At 42.9% G+C, this 13,059-nt stretch overlaps 1 protein-coding gene across 1 annotated transcript in view; it reads left to right on the forward strand.

Moving 5' to 3' along the window:
• Positions 1–13,059, forward strand: part of DCLK3 (doublecortin like kinase 3) — a 43,468-nt gene that overhangs the window by 1,143 nt on the left and 29,266 nt on the right. The gene's annotated exons all lie outside the window — the stretch shown is intronic.

Consider the following 13,059-nt stretch of genomic DNA (forward strand, 5'->3'; position numbering starts at 1 on the left):
TTGTGAGGTAGGGGGAGGACAGACCGCACCAGTGCTGGGCAGAGGCGTCTGGGGACACCTTTTCAGAGGATCCGCCTGCTGGGAGTGGGGGGTGAGGAGAAGTTGTGGAGGGAACTCAGTTGTTATTCATCCCCAAGTTAGTCATCCTTCCACCTCACCCCCTCCCTGTTGACTCCATTTCCATCCCTTTCCTTGATGTACTGTCCAGGGTGACAGTTGAAGCTGGGTCCTGCCTTTGTCATTCATTGTCTTTCATGAAGCATCTTGGCATTAGGTGGTCCTGTGTTTTGATGACTGTGTCGGGAGCTGTGACGTTGGTTCTGGTTACTGCTTGCAGAGGTGATCTGGGGCTAGTGTTGAGTTTACAATCCCAGTCCCAATCAGCAGGGCTTCTAGAGCAGTAGCCAAGCATCGTGTTTGTCCTTCAGGGGCAAGGTGGCAATAAACAGGATAAAAAAGGAAAGGGATATTAGGTTTGCCTGGCAGCCCAACTTCAGAAAAGCATTTAAATGTAATATTTGGATTGCTTTGGGTCGTGCCATAAAATGCTTCACTGGAGAGAGAACAGAGGCAGAAAACTATTTCTGAAAGATGCTCTGTAACTCACTCCATTTAAGGTTTGAAAGGTCTTTGGGCTGTGGTCTTTGATGGTGAGCTAACATAAGTGCAAGAAGGGAAAGAGTCCTTACTGAGAATGCCATGAGGCCTCAGAATAACGGAGATAGAGTCTTATTGTAATTATGGTTGGCTTTGGGCAAAACTTGGAGACAGAAATGTTGGACTGTCACAGATGCTACGGTGCTATGCTGTATCCCCTCACAGCCGTTTGCCACCTTTGTGCACTTGGGTGCTTTCACTCCCAACGGCCAGCCCCTCCTCTCCGTAGGAGGATGACCTTGGGCTGCTGGAGTCTGCTTGGTCTATAGGAGCTGAGAGCAAAGAGTGTCTGGGAATTGACCTCTCCCCTGGGGGCAGCCCCTAACCAATGACTGACAGGTACTGAAGTATAAATAATCCAGCTCTCTTACCCTTGATTGAGACACTCCAAGCTGTGACAGACTTTGTTTCCAGAGACCCATTGTAGAGTTGTGTCGGTTGACTTCCCTGGATCGTTTTTGGGCTTGCTTCTCTTTCTTGTCTCACTTCTTCACTCCCCACTTTTTCCCAATAATATTTCCTAATAAAACACTTTCATAGGGATTCTTATCCCAGAATCTGTTTCTACAAAACCAACCAAAAACATGGACCCGCTCACTCTCAACCTTTTTTTTCCTCCCATGGGATCCAAGTCAGACTGTATCATCAGTAATGGGCAGCCTGTGCAAGTCTGGAAAGTGCCTTCATACGCGTTTGCACAAGGTGCCTCCTTCTGGGCAGCTGGAGCCCTGTGCCTAGGCACGGGATTAGCAAGCAGGGGTTCAGCACCCCTTAGCCCCCCCATCCAGGTGCCTTTGGTGGTGCACACAGTGCCCAACAGAGGGGTGGCATGGTGCTTGGGCATGGTGCTCAGAAAAGCAAAGCAACATGAAGAGTGGCTCAGTTGTCTCAAGATCTCCTTTCTTGGTTTCTCTCCTCCCTCTTTTGCCCAGTTTAAGGGAAATTTCCCTCCCAGGTTTTCCTAAATATTTGGATATTTCAGGCAGATGTTTTTGCTTTTCTCTGGTGAAGTGTCAAGTTGCTTAAACGTCTTAGCTTCTTTCTAAAACCAATAAAGGGAAGGGAAAGGCTGTTTTGGCCAATGGAACCACAATATCGCTGCAGGGGTGGTGGTACCTGGTAAGAGAGGGTGAGCAGGTCTCTACCTGCCTGGCTCTCCATGGCCCTCTGCCTTGACTTGGGCTCAGGGGCTGCTGGAGTCAGGCTCTTGCCTGATGAGGTTTCCTTTACCTGCATCCAGGGACCCACTGTATCTGGTATCAGAGTTTCTCCACCTTTTCCTTTGGTGGCCTCCTGTTACTGTCTAAATTTGGCTCATCTGATGGTAAAGCAGAGCCCCTTTTGAAGATGCATATGTGAGGGAGTTCTTTGAAAAGGATGTTCCTGTTAACTGCCAGGCAATGTAGGTCAGAAGACGGAAATACAAGGAGAGAAGAAGAGTGGGGAAGAAGGTGTCTACTGGGAATCAGGGAGTTGAGTTCCATCCCCAGAGGTCTGAGGCTTCCTGGTGATCTGGGGCAAGTGATTGAACTTCTCTGGGAACCTCAGTGTCTTCACCTTTCTTTACTTAATAATTTTCCAGTGACCTCAGAGGGTTGTTTGATGATCAAAGGGGAGCTATTTTCATTGACTCATCAAATAATGATTGAGCAAGCCCGTAAAACTCCTTACCCGGGGAGAGCTGGCAGTCTCTCAGGAGCAGTGGTGTATGTGGAGGTATCGTGGTACAGGTAGTAAATGGAATAGAGAGAAGCACCACTTCAGGGGCTGTATGAAGGGACAGGAGGCTTCGAGAGCTGCTTGGGCGGCTCTCCAAGGCTACATGTTCACTGAGCTTTGCAAATGTCAGGGTGCCGTGTACTGTGTGGTTATGGGGGTTGGAGCTCTTGAGTCCACCAGAACTGCCTTCAAACCTGGCTCTGACACTCCAGAGCTGTGTGATCCTTAGGAGGGTATCTACTCACTCTGAGCCTCAGTTTCCTCATGGGTAAAATGGGCATGATCAAATTGATCTGAGGATTTAGTGATGTAAAACACTTAGGAGATGTTATTACCAATGGAAAACATTGTTATTAATGTTACTTTTTAGGCTGAAGAGATTCTGTTTGAGTGCGTTGGGTTAGTGTTTCTCAAATATTGGGCATAAGCATTATCTGGGGATCTGGCTAAAATGCAGATTCTGATTCAGGAGGTCCGGAGTGGAGCCTGAGATTCTGCTTATCTCACACGCTCCTAAATTCTGTAGGTGCTGCTTGCTTGAGGACCACACTTTTGAGTACAAGGCCCTAGGCCACTCCTCCCCAGGTAAAGTCTGAGGCCTTTTCAGGGCCTGAAGAGCACTGTGTTTGGAGAGGTGATGCAAGGGTTCAGGTCTCCTAGGCAGGTCTGGCATGGGACTGGGGCAGAGACCGCTGGGACTTGCTATTGAGTAAGGTGTTTCCTACAGGGGGTTATGGATCTAACCTAACTTCTTTCAAGTGCCTTAGAAACAGCCCCCTGGAAGAAGCTCTTCCTGGCCAAATGTCCAAATGTTGCTTACTGCTCCTGTATGTTAGCCTTGGGGGTGAGAGATGAATAAACCACTGAACCTGCTACAGGGTGGTCGGGGGCTGGAGTGGGGACAATCCTGTAAACATGTGATTGTACATGGTGAGATAAGCATTCTGTAGAGTTCATGGGTAATGGTGATGGGGGTAAGAGGGTTGGAAAAGGGAGGAACACTTCCTGGTAGTATTTAATCTGATTGGAATTTGAAGAATAAATCACAGTGGTGGGGTGGGGGAGGAGGGCAGAAGAATAGGGGGAATGGAATTCTAGGATTAAGGAATAAATAGCACGTGCAAAGTTAGGGTGTCATGAAACAGCTCAGGGTGTTCAGGTCCTGGAATGAAGAGTTGTTTGGAGCATGGAGTATTCTGGGAAGGGATTGGTCAGGAAGGCAGAGCTGAGTTCCCAAAGATGTATGTCAGGATAGGCTAAGCTCTGCTGCAGTAACAAATCAACTTCATCATCCTAGTAGCTTCATGCAACATTGGTTACTTGTCACTCACACTGTGTGTCCCTCACAGGTCAGTGGAGGGCCACGTTGACACAGCTGTCTCCATCTTGCAGACACACCATTTGGAGAATGTGGTCTGTGTAGTCAGTCACCTGCACAGGAAGAGATGGTGGGAGAGTCGCTCTCTGGCTGTTCCGTGCTGTAGTCTGGAACTGATGGATTGCTGCTGATTCCCACGGTCCATGGGCCAGAACTCATTGTGAGGAGCCTGGGAAATGATGGGGGAGGGGGGTATGAATGGAAAGTTCAGAGACATCACTGTCTCTCCCACATATGCCTTGTTATGGGCCTTAAGTCTTACTCAAAGGCCAGAGTTTCTCAGATGGGAGTAATATGTGAATTCCTTTAAAGGAAAAGAAATATCTTGTCGATTCCTACTGGTGGCTTAAATTATTTTTATTATAATGCAGTTCAGATATGTAGTAGCATTCAATAGGTTTGAACTCTTGGTGTTTAGAGCTCTCATATGACCATAAAACTGAAACAAACATAGAGGTAAAATATCAACACAGCTCCAAATGAAGGAAATTCAGATTAACTTCGTGAATTTAACGTGGTGAAGTTATTTTTGCTAAAACTAAATCACTGTTTCTGATTCTAAAAACAGTTGTTCAGGTTCTTATGAATTTGGTATACAATGTGACATGTCACATGACTTGTGTGATGGCTCAAGTCTCTCATCAGTTTCCTTTCTCTGTGTATATTAAGTCTGATTTGTTACTTTCTCATTAGCCTGTGACAGTTAAAATAATCTTTCTTGCTGCCAACTATATCATCGATGCAAGAATATGTCCGGTGAAATGGTGTGGTAGCACTTGGTTATCACATGGTCATTCGGATATCTGGAATATGTTTCAATTGATTTTCTAATGATATTCTTTAAAAAGATGACCATGAAAATGAAAGCACAAGGTGAAACAGAAACTAATGTTAGAGAACATCGGAGCCCTCGAGAATATGTCTGAGGATCCCCCAGAATCTGAGAAACAGGTGGAAAACCACCGGAGTGTTTCATGAAGGGGGAGAGATGACCAGCTTCATGGTTTAGAGATATCACTTTATCCAGGTGTGTGAGTAGGTGAGGTTTAGGGAGGAAGGCCAGAGGCATACGGTTCAGGTCAGGTGTGATGAGGGTGGGTGCCAAGGGGGTAAATAGTTAAGGGAATGGAGAGGAAGTGTCAAATTGGAGATGCGTTTGGAGGTGGAATCCACAGGGCCTGGAGATTGACTGGATGTGGGAGGTGAGGGAAGGGAAGTCAGGGATGACGCATAGTCACGGGGGTCTGGGCAGTTGGTGCCGCTGACCAGGGTGAGGACCACACACGTCCACGGAAAGAACCGTAGAGCTCCAGGCCAAAGCTGTGTGCAGCCATAGTCGTCATCCCATCTTTTCTAAGTCACTCGAGCTTTCCTGAACCATTTTCTGAGGAACTGCTACATCTAGTACACTTCATTAGTGTTCATTTGGATGATACGAGTGTCTTCGTTAGCCTTTCTATTGTGCCTGCTGTTTCTGACCCACTGGAGAGGTTTCTGGCAACATTTTGCCTAATGAAGCACACACTTTTTTTCGGTCTTCTACATGTTTGAAGAAAGTGAAAAAAATTGAGAAAATTGTGGCTAGTTCTGAGGTAGAAGCTGTGATACCATCTGATGTGAGATTAGCTATCCGTGTCAGCTTTAAAGAGTGCTAGCAATCAACTTTCCACTCTTGTATTTTTTGACAGACATGCTCAAAATTCTCTGAGGAGAGAGCAGACTTGGTGCTGGTTAAATGATCTCTAGATAATTACCCAACAAGGAATGTGGAAACTACCCTTTGGGGAGGCATCAAACACAAGGTCACCCAAACAGGCAGACAAAAATGTGACCAACGGAAAACAAATCCTTGTTGTTGCTAGAGTGAAATCTCGTGTTAATTAAAGTTTTCAGCCTTAAATATTTTAAAATGCAACTTGGTGTTTCCTGTTTGTATGAATTATTAACCTAAGGCATCAACTGATGGAAACCTGAGCAAGCTGCCAGACGTGGCTTTGACCCCACTTGTTCTCACTCCTGACAAACTTCTACCTGTCTCTTGGCCTTGGTCCAGGCATCACCTTCGTGGCAGAGCCTCTGAGGACCCCCAGGGAGATGTATAGCCTCCCACTGCTGTGTCTCTTTGGAACTTGTGATACATGGTTTGTAAGTGAGGGCTTACCTGTCACCCCCAGAGCTCGCATGCTACTTGAGGGCAGGCACCATGTCTTTTCATCTTGGAATCCCCCCAAACTAGCGGAGCATTTTTTCTAATAGCCATCTCCACACCCACAAGCTAGTCCAGGGCAGCCTTCAGGAAGAGTTTTTGGGCCTCAGGGCTGGTTGGAGGAGCAGATTGCCTAGTACTTGAACCTTGCATTTAGGAGCGTCCTCCTAATGAGATGACTGGGAGGTGTGTAACCCCTGGGCATCAGTTGACTCCAAGTTCCACAAAGAAAAAGTCGCTTCAATCTGGTGTACTTGGTTTCTTTCTGTTTCTTTTTTCTTTTTAAATGAACATGTTTAATGATTTGAGTTTTCTTAACTCGAACACAAGGTGAGACCCTGGGTAGAACTGTGGTGTTCTTTTATTTGTTTTACATTAAGCAGCCTGACCTGCCAGGTCGGTCTTTAGCATCACTGAAGAGCTGCGTCCTGGCATCCTGATATTACCTTTTATTATCTAGACTCAAATATAAACATGTTCTTACTAACAAGTGTCAATCGTCCAAAGGAAGACTATGATGTTGGGGCCAGTGATGTCTAGGACCAGTCAGAGACACCTACACACAAGTTTTAAATTCACGAGAGGTTATGTTTCAAAGAGAAGACACACAATTGAACCCAAGCTGTTTGTGGTCATGACATCTGTAACTCTGCACGTGGACTATCGGGCGGGATCCTGTGATTCCTATGGCTGCCCAACTCCTCTGTATAGCTTTTCTCCCTATCCCTTATTCCCTCCCTCCCTGCATTAATTCTAGAATGTATGTATTTGTTTATTCCGAGCCACCCAGAAAGGCAATTACAGTACATGGAACCTCATGAAATAGCCCTATATATTTTTACTTCAAAATATAATTAGAAAGTGGACAGGTATAAGGTCAAAATTTAAAAATTATATAAATTCTATATATTGAATTATATTAATAAAACTATTGCATTATATATGTTATGTTATTAATAATAAAAATATTAAATTATATATACATATATAAAGCTGTTCTAGATAACAGCAATAACCACTTGGAAAATCCTATTTAAAAATAATAACATATATAATGTCAACATATAGCGAATGCCTAGGAATGACTTTAGCAAGAAATGCGCATGATCAACAAGGAAAACTACAAAAAGGAGAGAGGAAATAGAAGATCCGTTTCGATGGCTGTCCATTCCAGAATGTGAAGTCCTGATAAGTTAAACATGTCAATTGTTTCCCATTGTAATTTGTAGGTTTGGTGCAAGGGAAGCACTAATACAGTTTTTGATGGAAGACAGGAGGGAAATGAGTAATAAGACAGTAAAATATATTACAGAGCCAGAATTACTGTATCTTGGTGCTTACCCAAGAATAGCTGGATTTAAGGAAAAAGAAAACTATAGCCCCCCCCCCATAGATACTACTTCACATGAGAATTTAATATATAATAAAAGATCATTACAAACTAATCAGCAAGGGGAGAACAATTTTTATTCAATATTGGAACAGTCGGTTAATAATTTGGAAATAAAAGGAATCTGGGTTCTTATTTCACAGGTATATACCAAAATCAATTCCAGATGAATTAAAAGCCATAGACAAACATAAGTAAATTGTACTTTAATATCAATCAAACCACTTACGAGAGAACGAGTTTGGAAATTAGAAGCGTTCAAGGAGATCATAGGGAAAAGTTTCCAAGAGTTCTTAGATATCGTACAGAATGGAGATGGGAGAGGTGCTGACCTATGTACTCGCACCCAAAGGGGGCAGTGCTGAGGCTGTGTGTCCGCTAGGTAGTTGTCTCAACCGAAAATGCCAGGAAGCTCAGTGGCTACCATAATAAACTAAATCAAATGCTGACTATTAGAACCTTTTAGTACTTTTTTTTTATTCTTTTATTTTTTTTTCAGTTACAGTTGACATTCAATATTATTTTATATTAGTTTCAGGTATACAGCAGAGTGGTTAGACATTTGTATAATTTATGCAGTGATCGCCTCAATTATTTTAGTACCCAGTTGACACTATACATAGTTGTTGTGACATCATTGACTATGTTCTCTGTGTTGTACTTTACATCCCCATAACTATTTTGTAACTACCGATTTGTATTTCTTGCTCTCTTCACCTTTTTCACCCAGCTCCTCAACCCCTCTTCTCTCTCTGGCAACCATCAGTTTGTTCTCTGTATCCATGAGTCTGTTTCTGTTTTGTTTGTTGAGTTTTTGTTGTTGTTGTTGTTGTTAGTCTTTAGATTCCACATGTAAGTGAGATCATATGGTATTTGTCTTTCTCAGTCTGACTTATTTCACTTAGCATAATACTCTCTAGGCCCATCCATGTTGTCGCAGATGATAAGATTTCATTCTTTTTTTATGGGTGAGTAATAGTCCATTGTATATAATGAGTCCAATTTGTCTATTGATGGGGACTTGGTTGCTTCCATATCTTGGCTATTGAAAATAGTGCTACAATGATCATAGGGGTGCATATGTCTTTTTAAATTAGGATTTTGGATTTATTCAGATAAATACCCAGAAGTGGAATTGCTGGGTCATAAGATAGTTCTATTTTTAATTTTTTGAGAAACCTCCAAACTGTTTTCCATAGTGGTTGTACCAATTTGCAATCCCATGAGAAGTGCATGAGGGTTGGTTCCCTTTTCTCCATCCTCGCCAACACTTGTTGTTTATTGGTTTATCGATTATAGCCATTCTGACAGATGTGAGGCGATATCGCATTGTGATTTTTATGTACATTTCTCTGGTGATTAGTGACATTGAACATCTTTGCAGATAGATATCTGTTGGCCATCTGTATGTCTTCTTTAGAGAACTGTCTATTCATTTCCTCTTCCCATTTTTTAGATTGTTTGCTTCTTTGGTATTGAATTGTATGAGTTCTTTATAAATTTTGGATATTAACACCTTATTAGATGTATCACTGGCAAATATCTTCTCCCATTCAGTAGGCTGTCTTTCATTTTGTTGGTGGTTTCCTTTGCTGTGCAAAACCTTTTTAGTTTGATGTAGTCCCATTTATTTATTTTTTTCTTTTGTTTCCCTTGACTAAGATAGATCAGAAAAAATATTACCAAGAGCAATGTCAGAGAGTTTGCTGTCTATATTTTCTTCTGGACGTTTTATGGTTTTGGGTCTTACATTAAAGTCTTTAATCCATTTTGACTTTATTCTTGTATATGGTATAAGAAGGTAGTCCAGTTTCATTTTTTGGTATGTATCTGTCCAGTTTTTCCAACACCATTTATTAAATAGGCTGTCGTTAACCCACTATATATTCTTTTGTCATAGATTAAATGATCATATATGTGTGGGTTTATTTCTGGCTTCTCTGTTGTCTTCCATTGATCTATATATCAGTTTTTATGCTAGTACCGTGCTGTTTTGATGACTATAGACTTGTAGTATAGTTTGATATCAGGTATTGTGATACCTCCAACTTTGTTCTTCTTTCTCAAGATTGCTGTGGCTATTTGGGGTCTTTTGTGGTTCCATGATTATTTGTTTTTCCAACACCATTTTTTTGTTCTAGTTCAGTGAAAAATGCTATTGGTATTTTGATAAGGAGTGCATTGAATCTATAGATTGCTTTGGGTAGTATGAACATTTAAATGATGCGAATTCTTCCTTTTCCTGAGCTTAGCACTTTCTCTTTAATGCCATAAATATTAATTTAATATTCAAATGAGGTGATCATTTTCTACAAGAATGGCATAACTGGAAATGTTTTACTGGTTTTGAAGATGATGGTCTTTTCCAGAGATGTCCTGTAGTGGGAAGGAAAACAGGAGCCCACAATCACATTCAGGAGAAATAGAGAATAAAAATAAATAAATAAATAAATCTGAGAGCCAGTTGATAGAACCCTGTGGTTCCCCTGTTCTCAGGAACATTTGTGAGTTATTTGCTCTTTTCTTGTTGCTTTGTCTACATTACAAAGCAAAGACTGCAGTGGCTGCCTGGTTTCTTGATGTTTAGCTGCACTTTCTTTATCACATGTACAAAGTAGGTGTGTTTGTTAAGCTGTTTTCTTAGAAAGGAAAGGAGTGTTAGTGTTGAGGTGGAGAGGGGTGGGTTAGGGGACAGACTGGTATTGCTTTATCTTGCCCCCAGCGTGTTCACATGGCCATAAATACAGCGTGGGCTTTTAAATAGTCTTACATGTGGATGTTAACAAAGAAAAATAAACCCGATACATGGTGGATTTTTGTTCTATTGGGAGGAGGGAGTGGGGTTGTAAATCTCTGCCCATTTCAGGGAAAAAAAAAACCACACACAACAGAAAAAGTTACATATTTTTCATGCTGCCTTGAAAAAGTGTCAAAAATTCTCAGCAGTTTCTGGCTAGCTGGCTGTCTCCATCTGGAGGCTGGCATTGTGTTTTTTATCTTACAATTAACTACTGTCCACTAAAAATTCAACCAATAATAATCATATTGTTTCAGAGCTTTTAAAGGATCTTTTTCTTAAATATTCTTACAGTGCTTTCCTTACCCTTGCGAGTATCAGTGTTTGTTTAGTGTAAGAGTTGCAAAACTAGATACTGGAGAATCACTGATGATCACCCTATACTATTCTTTCATTCACTCACATGCATTTAGTGAGTGTCTACTATATGCCACAGTGTAGGCACAGTAATTTTAATTTACATAAATTTAAATAGAAAATAGCTACATGTAGCTAGTCGCTGTTGTATTAGACAGTGCAGAGCTAGAGGGTTGGGGAGACAGAGGTTAAAGCATCAAGTAAATATTGTCGCACCAGTAGTGTTAAGTGCTATGAAGAAAGAAGCAAGACTGGAGAGTGAGGGGGATGAAAATCTTCGGTGGAGGCCTTTGGAGGCATGATAGTAAGGTGATCGCAGCCCCAACAAAGGTAGGAAGGATGTGTGCGAGAGAAATAGTTTGAAGACACTCTAGGTATCTTTGGGTAATTAATTGCCTTTTGTTTTTAATGAAACATGAGAAAAGGAAGACCTCCTACTTAAGAATTTGAAAAAATGCCACAGAACACTCAGTGCTGATTCTTACTGTAAAATTTAAAGGCCTTTTGGGCAGTGGTGTGGGTCCAGGTTCCCTAGAAGCAGAACCTGAGGGTAAGATTTTTGTGCACATAATGTTGTCCATGTCAGGAGAAGGGGGGCAGGGGTGCAAGTGGAGCACGGTGTGGTCTCAGCTGGAGATGGGCCTTAGCCTGAGGCCGTGGGAGCCCTGGGGCATGCATTGCACCACCCAGCTGGTCCCACCTTGGGTTAAGGGCTGGTCTTTTCTACCCTTCCCAGGCTCTGTCAGTCATTGATGATGCGCTGCCCTTTGAAGGTGAAATGGGTGTGTAACCTCCTGGGTGGAATGGCTCGTCAGCAGAGGGTAATTCCTGAGCCATGGTGGCCCTTTAACAGCCAACTCTCATAAGTGGGTAGGGGCCCCCACCTGGTAAGGGTATAGGGTGGGTACCTACAGCACTCATGGCTGTGCTGGCCCTGTACAGTGTTCATGACTGAGTACTTTAGATAGATTTGGAGCAGAAACCAATGAAAAATCCTGCGTACGTGCTTGTTTTGATCACCTAGCACATTCCAATGATTATGAACTCAACTGATAGGCTGTTTTCATGAATGCTCCCGTGGAGTTACTGGGTTCTTCATGCACCTGTTTATCGCCGGCCTACCACAGGCCTGGCGTCAGGTCTGTGTGTTTGGAACCTGGCCATGCAAGGCCCATTTATTTAGTAGAGTCCATCCCTGCAAGTTTTGTCTTTTTAGCAAATGCCAAGAAACAGCATTGCAAGGGGCCCTGAAGAAGCTTCGCCACCACTCCTAGAGATGCCAGAAGCTGCTAAGGTTTACCCTATCGAGGCTCTGAAGCCAGCAGTCTTTGTTAAAACATTTATATGATGCCCTCAAAAGGCCTAGATGCAGCAGTTGGGCTGCTGGAGGGAACCAGGTAAGGTTCTGTCCACTGAGGTCCGCTTCTCAGCACAGGAGCCAGCTCGCCTTGGCACCACTGTTGTCAGTCTGACTTAGCAACAGTGTACTGAGTGCTTAGCACGTGCAGGCGACCTTCCGCCTGTCATCTTGTTACAGTCTTTACAGCCATCCTGGGAGGCTGAGCTGGTGGTGGCTGCAAAGGCCTCATGCCAGTGAGGACCACTGGGCACTCGACGACATGTAGGTGAGGACCTCTTGTCTCTGGCACTCAGGGTGGGTATTGGGGCCCCTGCTAGAGATTTTGGATGCCTTTTGCAGTCAGGGTCTTGGTGCCATGACTTTCCTACTTTCCAGTTAGAGGAAAACCAAACCTAATCTGAATTCCCTAAAGGAAGGCAAGTTTGCACCTTAATCTGCTTTACCCCAATATCACTCTTCCTGGTTTGGAATCTTAAAACACTTCGGGGAGTTGTTTTTTAGATCATCCTGTGTATGGGGATTCAGGGACAAGCTTACTTGTTTATTACCAGCTGCGGGAACACTGTGTGACTTTATTTTGCCCAATTGGGATGCTGGCTGGCTTAACAATTAGGGCAGAGCTCAACCCGAGTCTGCTTTGCTTGGGTATCAATGCCCATTGATGAGTCTGAGTCCTGCTGTTTCCTCTGGACGATCCCGTGAGCTTTGCTTTATTCCATGATTCAAATGACACCCCTACACGTGTCTGCGCCATTGTTCAAAAAGATTCAGGGTCTGTGGAAGGATGGTTTCAGTTCTTAATAACTAGCTGTGTGATCTTGGGCTGTTGCTTACCTTCCCTGGTCTACAATTATTATCTGAAAATTGAGGGTGGTGGGCTACTGGCCCTTTCAGTTCTAACATGCAAAGATTTTTTACTCACATAGCCTTTGTGTCCAACACACAAATCCTCCTTGAAATTCTTGTTTGTATCGTCCTTAGATTGGATCGGTGGCATTACTTTTATTTACAAAGGATGCATATTGCAACATAAGCAATTTTTACCAGTAAATCCAATTGATCATGTAAAGGACCATGCCTTGAATATTTATGGAAAGTTCTTCCTCAGTCTGGTGTACCTGAACCTCAGATAAATAGCACAGTGGATAAATAGTTTATTTATTTCTTCTTGAGTGAACTTTGATAATACGTGTCT

This window comes from Rhinolophus sinicus, linkage group LG10 (assembly GCF_036562045.2).
Source record: "Rhinolophus sinicus isolate RSC01 linkage group LG10, ASM3656204v1, whole genome shotgun sequence".
NCBI classification, from domain to species: Eukaryota; Metazoa; Chordata; class Mammalia; order Chiroptera; family Rhinolophidae; genus Rhinolophus; species Rhinolophus sinicus.